General features: G+C 46.6%; 2 non-coding genes across 2 annotated transcripts; both read left to right on the plus strand.

Moving 5' to 3' along the window:
* Positions 1 to 2,048: 2,048 nt before the first annotated feature.
* Positions 2,049 to 2,122, plus strand: trnan-guu (transfer RNA asparagine (anticodon GUU)). Its single transcript has one exon. It is a non-coding gene; the product is annotated as a tRNA-Asn (tRNA).
* A 10,004-nt stretch (positions 2,123 to 12,126) lies between these two features.
* Positions 12,127 to 12,200, plus strand: trnan-guu (transfer RNA asparagine (anticodon GUU)). The gene has a single exon. It is a non-coding gene; the product is annotated as a tRNA-Asn (tRNA).
* Positions 12,201 to 12,667: the final 467 nt, after the last annotated feature.

Genomic DNA, 12,667 nt, shown 5'->3' on the forward strand with positions numbered 1-12,667 from the left:
ACACTGCGGCTCCTGGGAGTGGAAAAGAAACAATCACCAAAACCCAGTCCAAGCTCTGTGAATCTTCAGAAAATCAGCAAACGTTCATCCCTTCGGATTTTCTATCCTGGGCTGACAGGGATGGGTTTTGTCACTCTTTTGTAGGACATTGCAAGTGGATGTTTTGCAAACATGCACTACAATGCAATCTGATTAATCAGGACCTGGATGTTTTCGGTCTTTGAATGTATGTGTTGTGCTCCAGAACTTTGCTGTTCACAGTTTATAATACTTATCTTCCCAGTCCCCTGTATCACTTGTCGAAAATGTTTAATTTGTGTCTTGTAATCCTTTCACTGTCTGCTAATGAGGATAGCGTTTCCGAGTTTTACCTAAATTATCTTGACCTTGCATACCTCAAGCCTCAAGCGAATTTCACGAGAAACCTTCTCCAGTTCAAAAGCCAACTGTTCATGATGGCTCTGTTCCTTGTCACGTGTCCAATTTCAGATCGATGTTGTTAATGTCCCTTCTACTCCTTCAGATCCAGGTTTCGCTCACAGGGCTAGAACAGAACTGTCACCAAATACATTTACCAATCTACGTTCATCCTATCGATTGTATTAGCATCATCAACACTTCTCATCAAAATAACTCGAGAGACTTTCATCACAATTTTCTGTGAACAGTCATACATTAGCTTTGCTGAATGAACCCCAAATTTCTTGAAGTGGCTCCTTATTTTCGGCCCTGATTATTAATCTCTCTACGCATGGGAATGGATCCTTCCCAGCCGCTCTATCTCTCATCAATGTGTGTAGTTCAATTCGATCTCCCATCAGCCTCCTCTGTCCTGATCAAATCCAGGGGAACAGGAACCGTTGGGGCTATGGCGCGGACAGGACAATCCCAATACTCACCTTTCCTGTTAGAACTATTCCATGAGAAAGTTTAGACCACAACTTTGGGCGTGTAGTTGTGGCCGAACACTTAAGGTGTTGGCGTAGAGATCCTTTGGGGCTCCCCGCCCAGGGTGGTAACCTGCTGGCTATGATTTCTTCGCTGGCGATTTTAAATGACTTCCTGTTGGTTGCATTATCGCTCAAACTTCACAAAACCCGTCTCAATAAAGACCCGTTTTCTCATGTCTGGGAATTGATTGCCATGCAGGAAACTCGGGTTCTGAACAAACAACGTACCAGACTCACAACGTCAGCTCTGTTTCCCTTTCCACAGATGCTGCTCGACCCGTTGGCTTTCTGCAGTATTCTCTGTGTTTATTAGGCACAAGTGCTGCTTTTCATTCAAGAACTTCAATCCCTGTCCTCTGGTAACTGACTCTGGTCAGTGGCAATTGGTTCTTCTGATCATTAAACTGCCCATTCCCACCGCTTCTTCCTCCATCGTGACCAACAGCCCCAGGAAATCTCCAGTTTTCCTTCTTTGCTCCAAAGCGAACATTCTCCACCTTGGGAATGTCTCCCCAAAATGGAAATTCCTCATCCCTGGACATGAGGCAAGGCGTACAATTGGAAGAGATTTTGGCAAGATATTGTCAGTTCGGAAATGGAAAAATGTTCAAATGTTCATGAAGCAACACAGAAATCCCAGTCTCCAGCTTTGTGAACCTTTAGAAACACTTTGCGAAGCGGATTTCGAGGAGAATGAAAGATGACCGGTCCGATTGAGCAGAGACAGTCCAGACACCGTCCCCTTGTTGACGAGGCCGGGAGGTTGACTCTGATGTTCTTGGCACATGAACTGATCTGAGACAATGAAAGAATTGTCGTTCCTGCACATCATGAATTCAAACCCCTTCTCCCCTGCGAGCCAACGAGAGAACTCGGGAACAGGCAAAACACTGAAAGGCTGGAAGGGCGACGGCCCCGGAGTAAGAAAGCTAGTTCCTCGTGACATGGATGTGTCTGCAGACTGTCCCCGGTATCTCCACAAGAGATCTCCCAGGCTTGATTATGGAAAAGTAAAACTGATAGACGACAATTGTAATTCTCGGCGGGGAGGCTGAAGTATAAAATCACCAGGCGATGGTGCAGCCCAAGTCAGCGCCTGTCTCTGTGGCGCAATTGGTCAGCGCGTTCGGCTGTTAACCGAAAGGTTGGTGGTTCGAGCCCACCCAGGGGCGGTGTGTTCGCTGCCCTTCTTTGGCTTCGAAGCTGTGCGCTTTTAATGGCGTCAGGAAAATTTTCCCCCAACGGAAATCTTCTCCACAAAGGGGTTTCTGAATTGAATTGATGTCTAACGGAAGGGACTGCGTTTGCTGAGAAGACGAGACCAAAAGAGAAACTAGGCAGGTTTGACAGTACCTGTCGGTGAAAACACAATTTTGAAATGTTGCCTCTGATTCTCTTTCCACAGATGTTGCCTGACCTGCTGAGTTCCTCCTGCAATTTCTAACTGAAAGTTCATTTCATCTTTTGGGGTGAAACACCGAAATATCTGCAAACACCATGTGCCGATATTTAACCCTTTCGAATCACTGTGAAGTGATTGGATTCAAACAAACTCTGCGATGATTCACTCTTTCTCAGCTCCATAGGCAGACAGGCCTGGGAAGTCAAGCTGTCAGTGTGGTTCTGTATTCGTGGGCCGAGTGGTTAATGCGATGTACATGAAATCCATTGCGGTTTCCCCTCGCAGGTGTGAACCCTGCCGAGTACAAAATGAGAAATGTCGTCGAAAAGAAAGGGAGCTTGCTCCCCGGCTTCTTCTTTAAGATTCAAATCAGTGGAGGGGGAAAAATATTTCACTCAAATTGGGACTGGTGGGAATCTGCAACCCACTGCCTGTTCGGGTGGAGCAAGCAGATACCCGCAGAGCTTCTTTTGAGGCTATGAGCAAAGTGTTTGGAAATGAGACTAGAACAGTGAGGTGCTTGAAATCGTGATCGAAATGAAGCAGGCACCTGAGGACAAGGGTGTTTCCTTTGCCAGTGAAAGATACTGCTTCACCAAGTTGGGCCTGTGGAAGGGAATCAGTGACGGTGATTATCTTTGGTTGTTCGCCTTGTGAATGAACCCATTGCTGCGCATGTCCGTGCTAACGTCAGAACTCTGCAGCATGGTGGCGTGAGATACGCACAGGGCCGGGGCCAATGGATGATGCATCTGACTCCACCTCCCTGTTTGAAATGCAGCTCACAGCTTCTTCACACACCCCAATTAATCTTTCTCATTGTCCTGTAGCCGGCATACGGTTTGAATTCCCGATCTGCGGGAATGAGAATCCTTTCACTGTCTCGCGTCAGTAAATGTCCCTGAGAACATCTGAGTCAACTCACAGCGCAGTCATATGAGGGGAAGCTGAAATAGCCCCACATGCTGCTCACGGGCACATTTTATTCTCCCCAACTCAACGCCTCAAACACTGCGGCTCCTGGGAGTGGAAAAGAAACAATCACCAAAACCCAGTCCAAGCTCTGTGAATCTTCAGAAAATCAGCAAACGTTCATCCCTTCGGATTTTCTATCCTGGGCTGACAGGGATGGGTTTTGTCACTCTTTTGTAGGACATTGCAAGTGGATGTTTTGCAAACATGCACTACAATGCAATCTGATTAATCAGGACCTGGATGTTTTCGGTCTTTGAATGTATGTGTTGTGCTCCAGAACTTTGCTGTTCACAGTTTATAATACTTATCTTCCCAGTCCCCTGTATCACTTGTCGAAAATGTTTAATTTGTGTCTTGTAATCCTTTCACTGTCTGCTAATGAGGATAGCGTTTCCGTGTTTTACCTAAATTATCTTGACCTTGCATACCTCAAGCCTCAAGCGAATTTCACGAGAAACCTTCTCCAGTTCAAAAGCCAACTGTTCATGATGGCTCTGTTCCTTGTCACGTGTCCAATTTCAGATCGATGTTGTTAATGTCCCTTCTACTCCTTCAGATCCAGGTTTCGCTCACAGGGCTAGAACAGAACTGTCACCAAATACATTTACCAATCTACGTTCATCCTATCGATTGTATTAGCATCATCAACACTTCTCATCAAAATAACTCGAGAGACTTTCATCACAATTTTCTGTGAACAGTCATACATTAGCTTTGCTGAATGAACCCCAAATTTCTTGAAGTGGCTCCTTATTTTCGGCCCTGATTATTAATCTCTCTACGCATGGGAATGGATCCTTCCCAGCCGCTCTATCTCTCATCAATGTGTGTAGTTCAATTCGATCTCCCATCAGCCTCCTCTGTCCTGATCAAATCCAGGGGAACAGGAACCGTTGGGGCTATGGCGCGGACAGGACAATCCCAATACTCACCTTTCCTGTTAGAACTATTCCATGAGAAAGTTTAGACCACAACTTTGGGCGTGTAGTTGTGGCCGAACACTTAAGGTGTTGGCGTAGAGATCCTTTGGGGCTCCCCGCCCAGGGTGGTAACCTGCTGGCTATGATTTCTTCGCTGGCGATTTTAAATGACTTCCTGTTGGTTGCATTATCGCTCAAACTTCACAAAACCCGTCTCAATAAAGACCCGTTTTCTCATGTCTGGGAATTGATTGCCATGCAGGAAACTCGGGTTCTGAACAAACAACGTACCAGACTCACAACGTCAGCTCTGTTTCCCTTTCCACAGATGCTGCTCGACCCGTTGGCTTTCTGCAGTATTCTCTGTGTTTATTAGGCACAAGTGCTGCTTTTCATTCAAGAACTTCAATCCCTGTCCTCTGGTAACTGACTCTGGTCAGTGGCAATTGGTTCTTCTGATCATTAAACTGCCCATTCCCACCGCTTCTTCCTCCATCGTGACCAACAGCCCCAGGAAATCTCCAGTTTTCCTTCTTTGCTCCAAAGCGAACATTCTCCACCTTGGGAATGTCTCCCCAAAATGGAAATTCCTCATCCCTGGACATGAGGCAAGGCGTACAATTGGAAGAGATTTTGGCAAAATATTGTCAGTTAGGAAATGGAAAAATGTTCAAATGTTCATGAAGCAACACAGAAATCCCAGTCTCCAGCTTTGTGAACCTTTAGAAACACTTTGCGAAGCGGATTTCGAGGAGAATGAAAGATGACCGGTCCGATTGAGCAGAGACTGTCCAGACACCGTCCCCTTGTTGACGAGGCCGGGAGGTTGACTCTGATGTTCTTGGCACATGAACTGATCTGAGACAATGAAAGAATTGTCGTTCCTGCACATCATGAATTCAAACCCCTTCTCCCCTGCGAGCCAACGAGAGAACTCGGAAACAGGCAAAACACTGAAAGGCTGGAAGGGCGACGGCCCCGGAGTAAGAAAGCTAGTTCCTCGTGACATGGATGTGTCTGCAGACTGTCCCCGGTATCTCCACAAGAGATCTCCCAGGCTTGATTATGGAAAAGTAAAACTGATAGACGACAACTGTAATTCTCGGCGGGGAGGCTGAATTACAAAATCACCAGGCGATGTGCAGCCCAAGTCAGCGCCTGTCTCTGTGGCGCAATTGGTCCGCGCGTTCGGCAGTTAACCGAAAGGTTGGTGGTTCGAGCCCACCCAGGGGCGGTGTGTTCGCTGCCCTTCTTTGGCTTCGAAGCTGTGCGCTTTTAATGGCGTCAGGAAAATTTTCCCCCAACGGAAATCTTCTCCACAAAGGGGTTTCTGAATTGAATTGATGTCTAACGGAAGGGACTGCGTTTGCTGAGAAGACGAGACCAAAAGAGAAACTAGGCAGGTTTGACAGTACCTGTCGGTGAAAACACAATTTTGAAATGTTGCCTCTGATTCTCTTTCCACAGATGTTGCCTGACCTGCTGAGTTCCTCCTGCAATTTCTAACTGAAAGTTCATTTCATCTTTTGGGGTGAAACACCGAAATATCTGCAAACACCATGTGCCGATATTTAACCCTTTCGAATCACTGTGAAGTGATTGGATTCAAACAAACTCTGCGATGATTCACTCTTTCTCAGCTCCATAGGCAGACAGGCCTGGGAAGTCAAGCTGTCAGTGTGGTTCTGTATTCGTGGGCCGAGTGGTTAATGCGATGTACATGAAATCCATTGCGGTTTCCCCTCGCAGGTGTGAACCCTGCCGAGTACAAAATGAGAAATGTCGTCGAAAAGAAAGGGAGCTTGCTCCCCGGCTTCTTCTTTAAGATTCAAATCAGTGGAGGGGGAAAAATATTTCACTCAAATTGGGACTGGTGGGAATCTGCAACCCACTGCCTGTTCGGGTGGAACAAGCAGATACCCGCAGAGCTTCTTTTGAGGCTATGAGCAAAGTGTTTGGAAATGAGACTAGAAGAGTGAGGTGCTTGAAATCGTGATCGAAATGAAGCAGGCACCTGAGGACAAGGGTGTTTCCTTTGCCAGTGAAAGATACTGCTTCACCAAGTTGGGCCTGTGGAAGGGAATCAGTGACGGTGATTATCTTTGGTTGTTCGCCTTGTGAATGAACCCATTGCTGCGCATGTCCGTGCTAACGTCAGAACTCTGCAGCATGGTGGCGTGAGATACGCACAGGGCCGGGGCCAATGGATGATGCATCTGACTCCACCTCCCTGTTTGAAATGCAGCTCACAGCTTCTTCACACACCCCAATTAATCTTTCTCATTGTCCTGTAGCCGGCATACGGTTTGAATTCCCGATCTGCGGGAATGAGAATCCTTTCACTGTCTCGCGTCAGTAAATGTCCCTGAGAACATCTGAGTCAACTCACAGCGCAGTCATATGAGGGGAAGCTGAAATAGCCCCACATGCTGCTCACGGGCACATTTTATTCTCCCCAACTCAACGCCTCAAACACTGCGGCTCCTGGGAGTGGAAAAGAAACAATCACCAAAACCCAGTCCAAGCTCTGTGAATCTTCAGAAAATCAGCAAACGTTCATCCCTTCGGATTTTCTATCCTGGGCTGACAGGGATGGGTTTTGTCACTCTTTTGTAGGACATTGCAAGTGGATGTTTTGCAAACATGCACTACAATGCAATCTGATTAATCAGGACCTGGATGTTTTCGGTCTTTGAATGTATGTGTTGTGCTCCAGAACTTTGCTGTTCACAGTTTATAATACTTATCTTCCCAGTCCCCTGTATCACTTGTCGAAAATGTTTAATTTGTGTCTTGTAATCCTTTCACTGTCTGCTAATGAGGATAGCGTTTCCGTGTTTTACCTAAATTATCTTGACCTTGCATACCTCAAGCCTCAAGCGAATTTCACGAGAAACCTTCTCCAGTTCAAAAGCCAACTGTTCATGATGGCTCTGTTCCTTGTCACGTGTCCAATTTCAGATCGATGTTGTTAATGTCCCTTCTACTCCTTCAGATCCAGGTTTCGCTCACAGGGCTAGAACAGAACTGTCACCAAATACATTTACCAATCTACGTTCATCCTATCGATTGTATTAGCATCATCAACACTTCTCATCAAAATAACTCGAGAGACTTTCATCACAATTTTCTGTGAACAGTCATACATTAGCTTTGCTGAATGAACCCCAAATTTCTTGAAGTGGCTCCTTATTTTAGGCCCTGATTATTAATCTCTCTACGCATGGGAATGGATCCTTCCCAGCCGCTCTATCTCTCATCAATGTGTGTAGTTCAATTCGATCTCCCATCAGCCTCCTCTGTCCTGATCAAATCCAGGGCAACAGGAACCGTTGGGGCTATGGCGCGGACAGGACAATCCCAATACTCACCTTTCCTGTTAGAACTATTCCATGAGAAAGTTTAGACCACAACTTTGGGCGTGTAGTTGTGGCCGAACACTTAAGGTGTTGGCGTAGAGATCCTTTGGGGCTCCCCGCCCAGGGTGGTAACCTGCTGGCTATGCTTTCTTCGCTGGCGATTTTAAATGACTTCCTGTTGGTTGCATTATCGCTCAAACTTCACAAAACCCGTCTCAATAAAGACCCGTTTTCTCATGTCTGGGAATTGATTGCCATGCAGGAAACTCGGGTTCTGAACAAACAACGTACCAGACTCACAACGTCAGCTCTGTTTCCCTTTCCACAGATGCTGCTCGACCCGTTGGCTTTCTGCAGTATTCTCTGTGTTTATTAGGCACAAGTGCTGCTTTTCATTCAAGAACTTCAATCCCTGTCCTCTGGTAACTGACTCTGGTCAGTGGCAATTGGTTCTTCTGATCATTAAACTGCCCATTCCCACCGCTTCTTCTCCCATCATGACCAACAGCCCCAGGAAATCTCCAGTTTTCCTTCTTTGCTCCAAAGCGAACATTCTCCACCTTGGGAATGTCTCCCCAAAATGGAAATTCCTCATCCCTGGACATGAGGCAAGGCGTACAATTGGAAGAGATTTTGGCAAAATATTGTCAGTTAGGAAATGGAAAAATGTTCAAATGTTCATGAAGCAACACAGAAATCCCAGTCTCCAGCTTTGTGAACCTTTAGAAACACTTTGCGAAGCGGATTTCGAGGAGAATGAAAGATGACCGGTCCGATTGAGCAGAGACTGTCCAGACACCGTCCCCTTGTTGACGAGGCCGGGAGGTTGACTCTGATGTTCTTGGCACATGAACTGATCTGAGACAATGAAAGAATTGTCGTTCCTGCACATCATGAATTCAAACCCCTTCTCCCCTGCGAGCCAACGAGAGAACTCGGAAACAGGCAAAACACTGAAAGGCTGGAAGGGCGACGGCCCCGGAGTAAGAAAGCTAGTTCCTCGTGACATGGATGTGTCTGCAGACTGTCCCCGGTATCTCCACAAGAGATCTCCCAGGCTTGATTATGGAAAAGTAAAACTGATAGACGACAACTGTAATTCTCGGCGGGGAGGCTGAATTACAAAATCACCAGGCGATGTGCAGCCCAAGTCAGCGCCTGTCTCTGTGGCGCAATTGGTCCGCGCGTTCGGCTGTTAACCGAAAGGTTGGTGGTTCGAGCCCACCCCGGGGCGGTGTGTTCGCTGCCCTTCTTTGGCTTCGAAGCTGTGCGCTTTTAATGGCGTCAGGAAAATTTTCCCCAAACGGAAATCTTCTCCACAAAGGGGTTTCTGAATTGAATTGATGTCTAACGGAAGGGACTGCGTTTGCTGAGAAGACGAGACCAAAAGAGAAACTAGGCAGGTTTGACAGTACCTGTCGGTGAAAACACAATTTTGAAATGTTGCCTCTGATTCTCTTTCCACAGATGTTGCCTGACCTGCTGAGTTCCTCCTGCAATTTCTAACTGAAAGTTCATTTCATCTTTTGGGGTGAAACACCGAAATATCTGCAAACACCATGTGCCGATATTTAACCCTTTCGAATCACTGTGAAGTGATTGGATTCAAACAAACTCTGCGATGATTCACTCTTTCTCAGCTCCATAGGCAGACAGGCCTGGGAAGTCAAGCTGTCAGTGTGGTTCTGTATTCGTGGGCCGAGTGGTTAATGCGATGTACATGAAATCCATTGCGGTTTCCCCTCGCAGGTGTGAACCCTGCCGAGTACAAAATGAGAAATGTCGTCGAAAAGAAAGGGAGCTTGCTCCCCGGCTTCTTCTTTAAGATTCAAATCAGTGGAGGGGGAAAAATATTTCACTCAAATTGGGACTGGTGGGAATCTGCAACCCACTGCCTGTTCGGGTGGAACAAGCAGATACCCGCAGAGCTTCTTTTGAGGCTATGAGCAAAGTGTTTGGAAATGAGACTAGAAGAGTGAGGTGCTTGAAATCGTGATCGAAATGAAGCAAGCACCTGAGGACAAGGGTGTTTCCTTTGCCAGTGAAAGATACTGCTTCACCAAGTTGGGCCTGTGGAAGGGAATCAGTGACGGTGATTATCTTTGGTTGTTCGCCTTGTGAATGAACCCATTGCTGCGCATGTCCGTGCTAACGTCAGAACTCTGCAGCATGGTGGCGTGAGATACGCACAGGGCCGGGGCCAATGGATGATGCATCTGACTCCACCTCCCTGTTTGAAATGCAGCTCACAGCTTCTTCACACACCCCAATTAATCTTTCTCATTGTCCTGTAGCCGGCATACGGTTTGAATTCCCGATCTGCGGGAATGAGAATCCTTTCACTGTCTCGCGTCAGTAAATGTCCCTGAGAACATCTGAGTCAACTCACAGCGCAGTCATATGAGGGGAAGCTGAAATAGCCCCACATGCTGCTCACGGGCACATTTTATTCTCCCCAACTCAACGCCTCAAACACTGCGGCTCCTGGGAGTGGAAAAGAAACAATCACCAAAACCCAGTCCAAGCTCTGTGAATCTTCAGAAAATCAGCAAACGTTCATCCCTTCGGATTTTCTATCCTGGGCTGACAGGGATGGGTTTTGTCACTCTTTTGTAGGACATTGCAAGTGGATGTTTTGCAAACATGCACTACAATGCAATCTGATTAATCAGGACCTGGATGTTTTCGGTCTTTGAATGTATGTGTTGTGCTCCAGAACTTTGCTGTTCACAGTTTATAATACTTATCTTCCCAGTCCCCTGTATCACTTGTCGAAAATGTTTAATTTGTGTCTTGTAATCCTTTCACTGTCTGCTAATGAGGATAGCGTTTCCGTGTTTTACCTAAATTATCTTGACCTTGCATACCTCAAGCCTCAAGCGAATTTCACGAGAAACCTTCTCCAGTTCAAAAGCCAACTGTTCATGATGGCTCTGTTCCTTGTCACGTGTCCAATTTCAGATCGATGTTGTTAATGTCCCTTCTACTCCTTCAGATCCAGGTTTCGCTCACAGGGCTAGAACAGAACTGTCACCAAATACATTTACCAATCTACGTTCATCCTATCGATTGTATTAGCATCATCAACACTTCTCATCAAAATAACTCGAGAGACTTTCATCACAATTTTCTGTGAACAGTCATACATTAGCTTTGCTGAATGAACCCCAAATTTCTTGAAGTGGCTCCTTATTTTCGGCCCTGATTATTAATCTCTCTACGCATGGGAATGGATCCTTCCCAGCCGCTCTATCTCTCATCAATGTGTGTAGTTCAATTCGATCTCCCATCAGCCTCCTCTGTCCTGATCAAATCCAGGGCAACAGGAACCGTTGGGGCTATGGCGCGGACAGGACAATCCCAATACTCACCTTTCCTGTTAGAACTATTCCATGAGAAAGTTTAGACCACAACTTTGGGCGTGTAGTTGTGGCCGAACACTTAAGGTGTTGGCGTAGAGATCCTTTGGGGCTCCCCGCCCAGGGTGGTAACCTGCTGGCTATGATTTCTTCGCTGGCGATTTTAAATGACTTCCTGTTGGTTGCATTATCGCTCAAACTTCACAAAACCCGTCTCAATAAAGACCCGTTTTCTCATGTCTGGGAATTGATTGCCATGCAGGAAACTCGGGTTCTGAACAAACAACGTACCAGACTCACAACGTCAGCTCTGTTTCCCTTTCCACAGATGCTGCTCGACCCGTTGGCTTTCTGCAGTATTCTCTGTGTTTATTAGGCACAAGTGCTGCTTTTCATTCAAGAACTTCAATCCCTGTCCTCTGGTAACTGACTCTGGTCAGTGGCAATTGGTTCTTCTGATCATTAAACTGCCCATTCCCACCGCTTCTTCCTCCATCGTGACCAACAGCCCCAGGAAATCTCCAGTTTTCCTTCTTTGCTCCAAAGCGAACATTCTCCATCTTGGGAATGTCTCCCCAAAATGGAAATTCCTCATCCCTGGACATGAGGCAAGGCGTACAATTGGAAGAGATTTTTGCAAAATATTGTCAGTTAGGAAATGGAAAAATGTTCAAATGTTCATGAAGCAACACAGAAATCCCAGTCTCCAGCTTTGTGAACCTTTAGAAACACTTTGCGAAGCGGATTTCGAGGAGAATGAAAGATGACCGGTCCGATTGAGCAGAGACTGTCCAGACACCGTCCCCTTGTTGACGAGGCCGGGAGGTTGACTCTGATGTTTTTGGCACATGAACTGATCTGAGACAATGAAAGAATTGTCGTTCCTGCACATCATGAATTCAAACCCCTTCTCCCCTGCGAGCCAACGAGAGAACTCGGGAACAGGCAAAACACTGAAAGGCTGGAAGGGCGACGGCCCCGGAGTAAGAAAGCTAGTTCCTCGTGACATGGATGTGTCTGCAGACTGTCCCCGGTATCTCCACAAGAGATCTCCCAGGCTTGATTATGGAAAAGTAAAACTGATAGACGACAATTGTAATTCTCGGCGGGGAGGCTGAATTATAAAATCACCAGGCGATGGTGCAGCCCAAGTCAGCGCCTGTCTCTGTGGCGCAATTGGTCAGCGCGTTCGGCTGTTAACCGAAAGGTTGGTGGTTCGAGCCCACCCAGGGGCGGTGTGTTCGCTGCCCTTCTTTGGCTTCGAAGCTGTGCGCTTTTAATGGCGTCAGGAAAATTTTCCCCAAACGGAAATCTTCTCCACAAAGGGGTTTCTGAATTGAATTGATGTCTAACGGAAGGGACTGCGTTTGCTGAGAAGACGAGACCAAAAGAGAAACTAGGCAGGTTTGACAGTACCTGTCGGTGAAAACACAATTTTGAAATGTTGCCTCTGATTCTCTTTCCACAGATGTTGCCTGACCTGCTGAGTTCCTCCTGCAATTTCTAACTGAAAGTTCATTTCATCTTTTGGGGTGAAACACCGAAATATCTGCAAACACCATGTGCCGATATTTAACCCTTTCGAATCACTGTGAAGTGATTGGATTCAAACAAACTCTGCGATGATTCACTCTTTCTCAGCTCCATAGGCAGACAGGCCTGGGAAGTCAAGCTGTCAGTGTGGTTCTGTATTCGTGGGCCG

This window comes from Chiloscyllium punctatum, chromosome 36 (genome assembly GCF_047496795.1).
Source record: "Chiloscyllium punctatum isolate Juve2018m chromosome 36, sChiPun1.3, whole genome shotgun sequence".
Classification (NCBI taxonomy): Eukaryota; Metazoa; Chordata; class Chondrichthyes; order Orectolobiformes; family Hemiscylliidae; genus Chiloscyllium; species Chiloscyllium punctatum.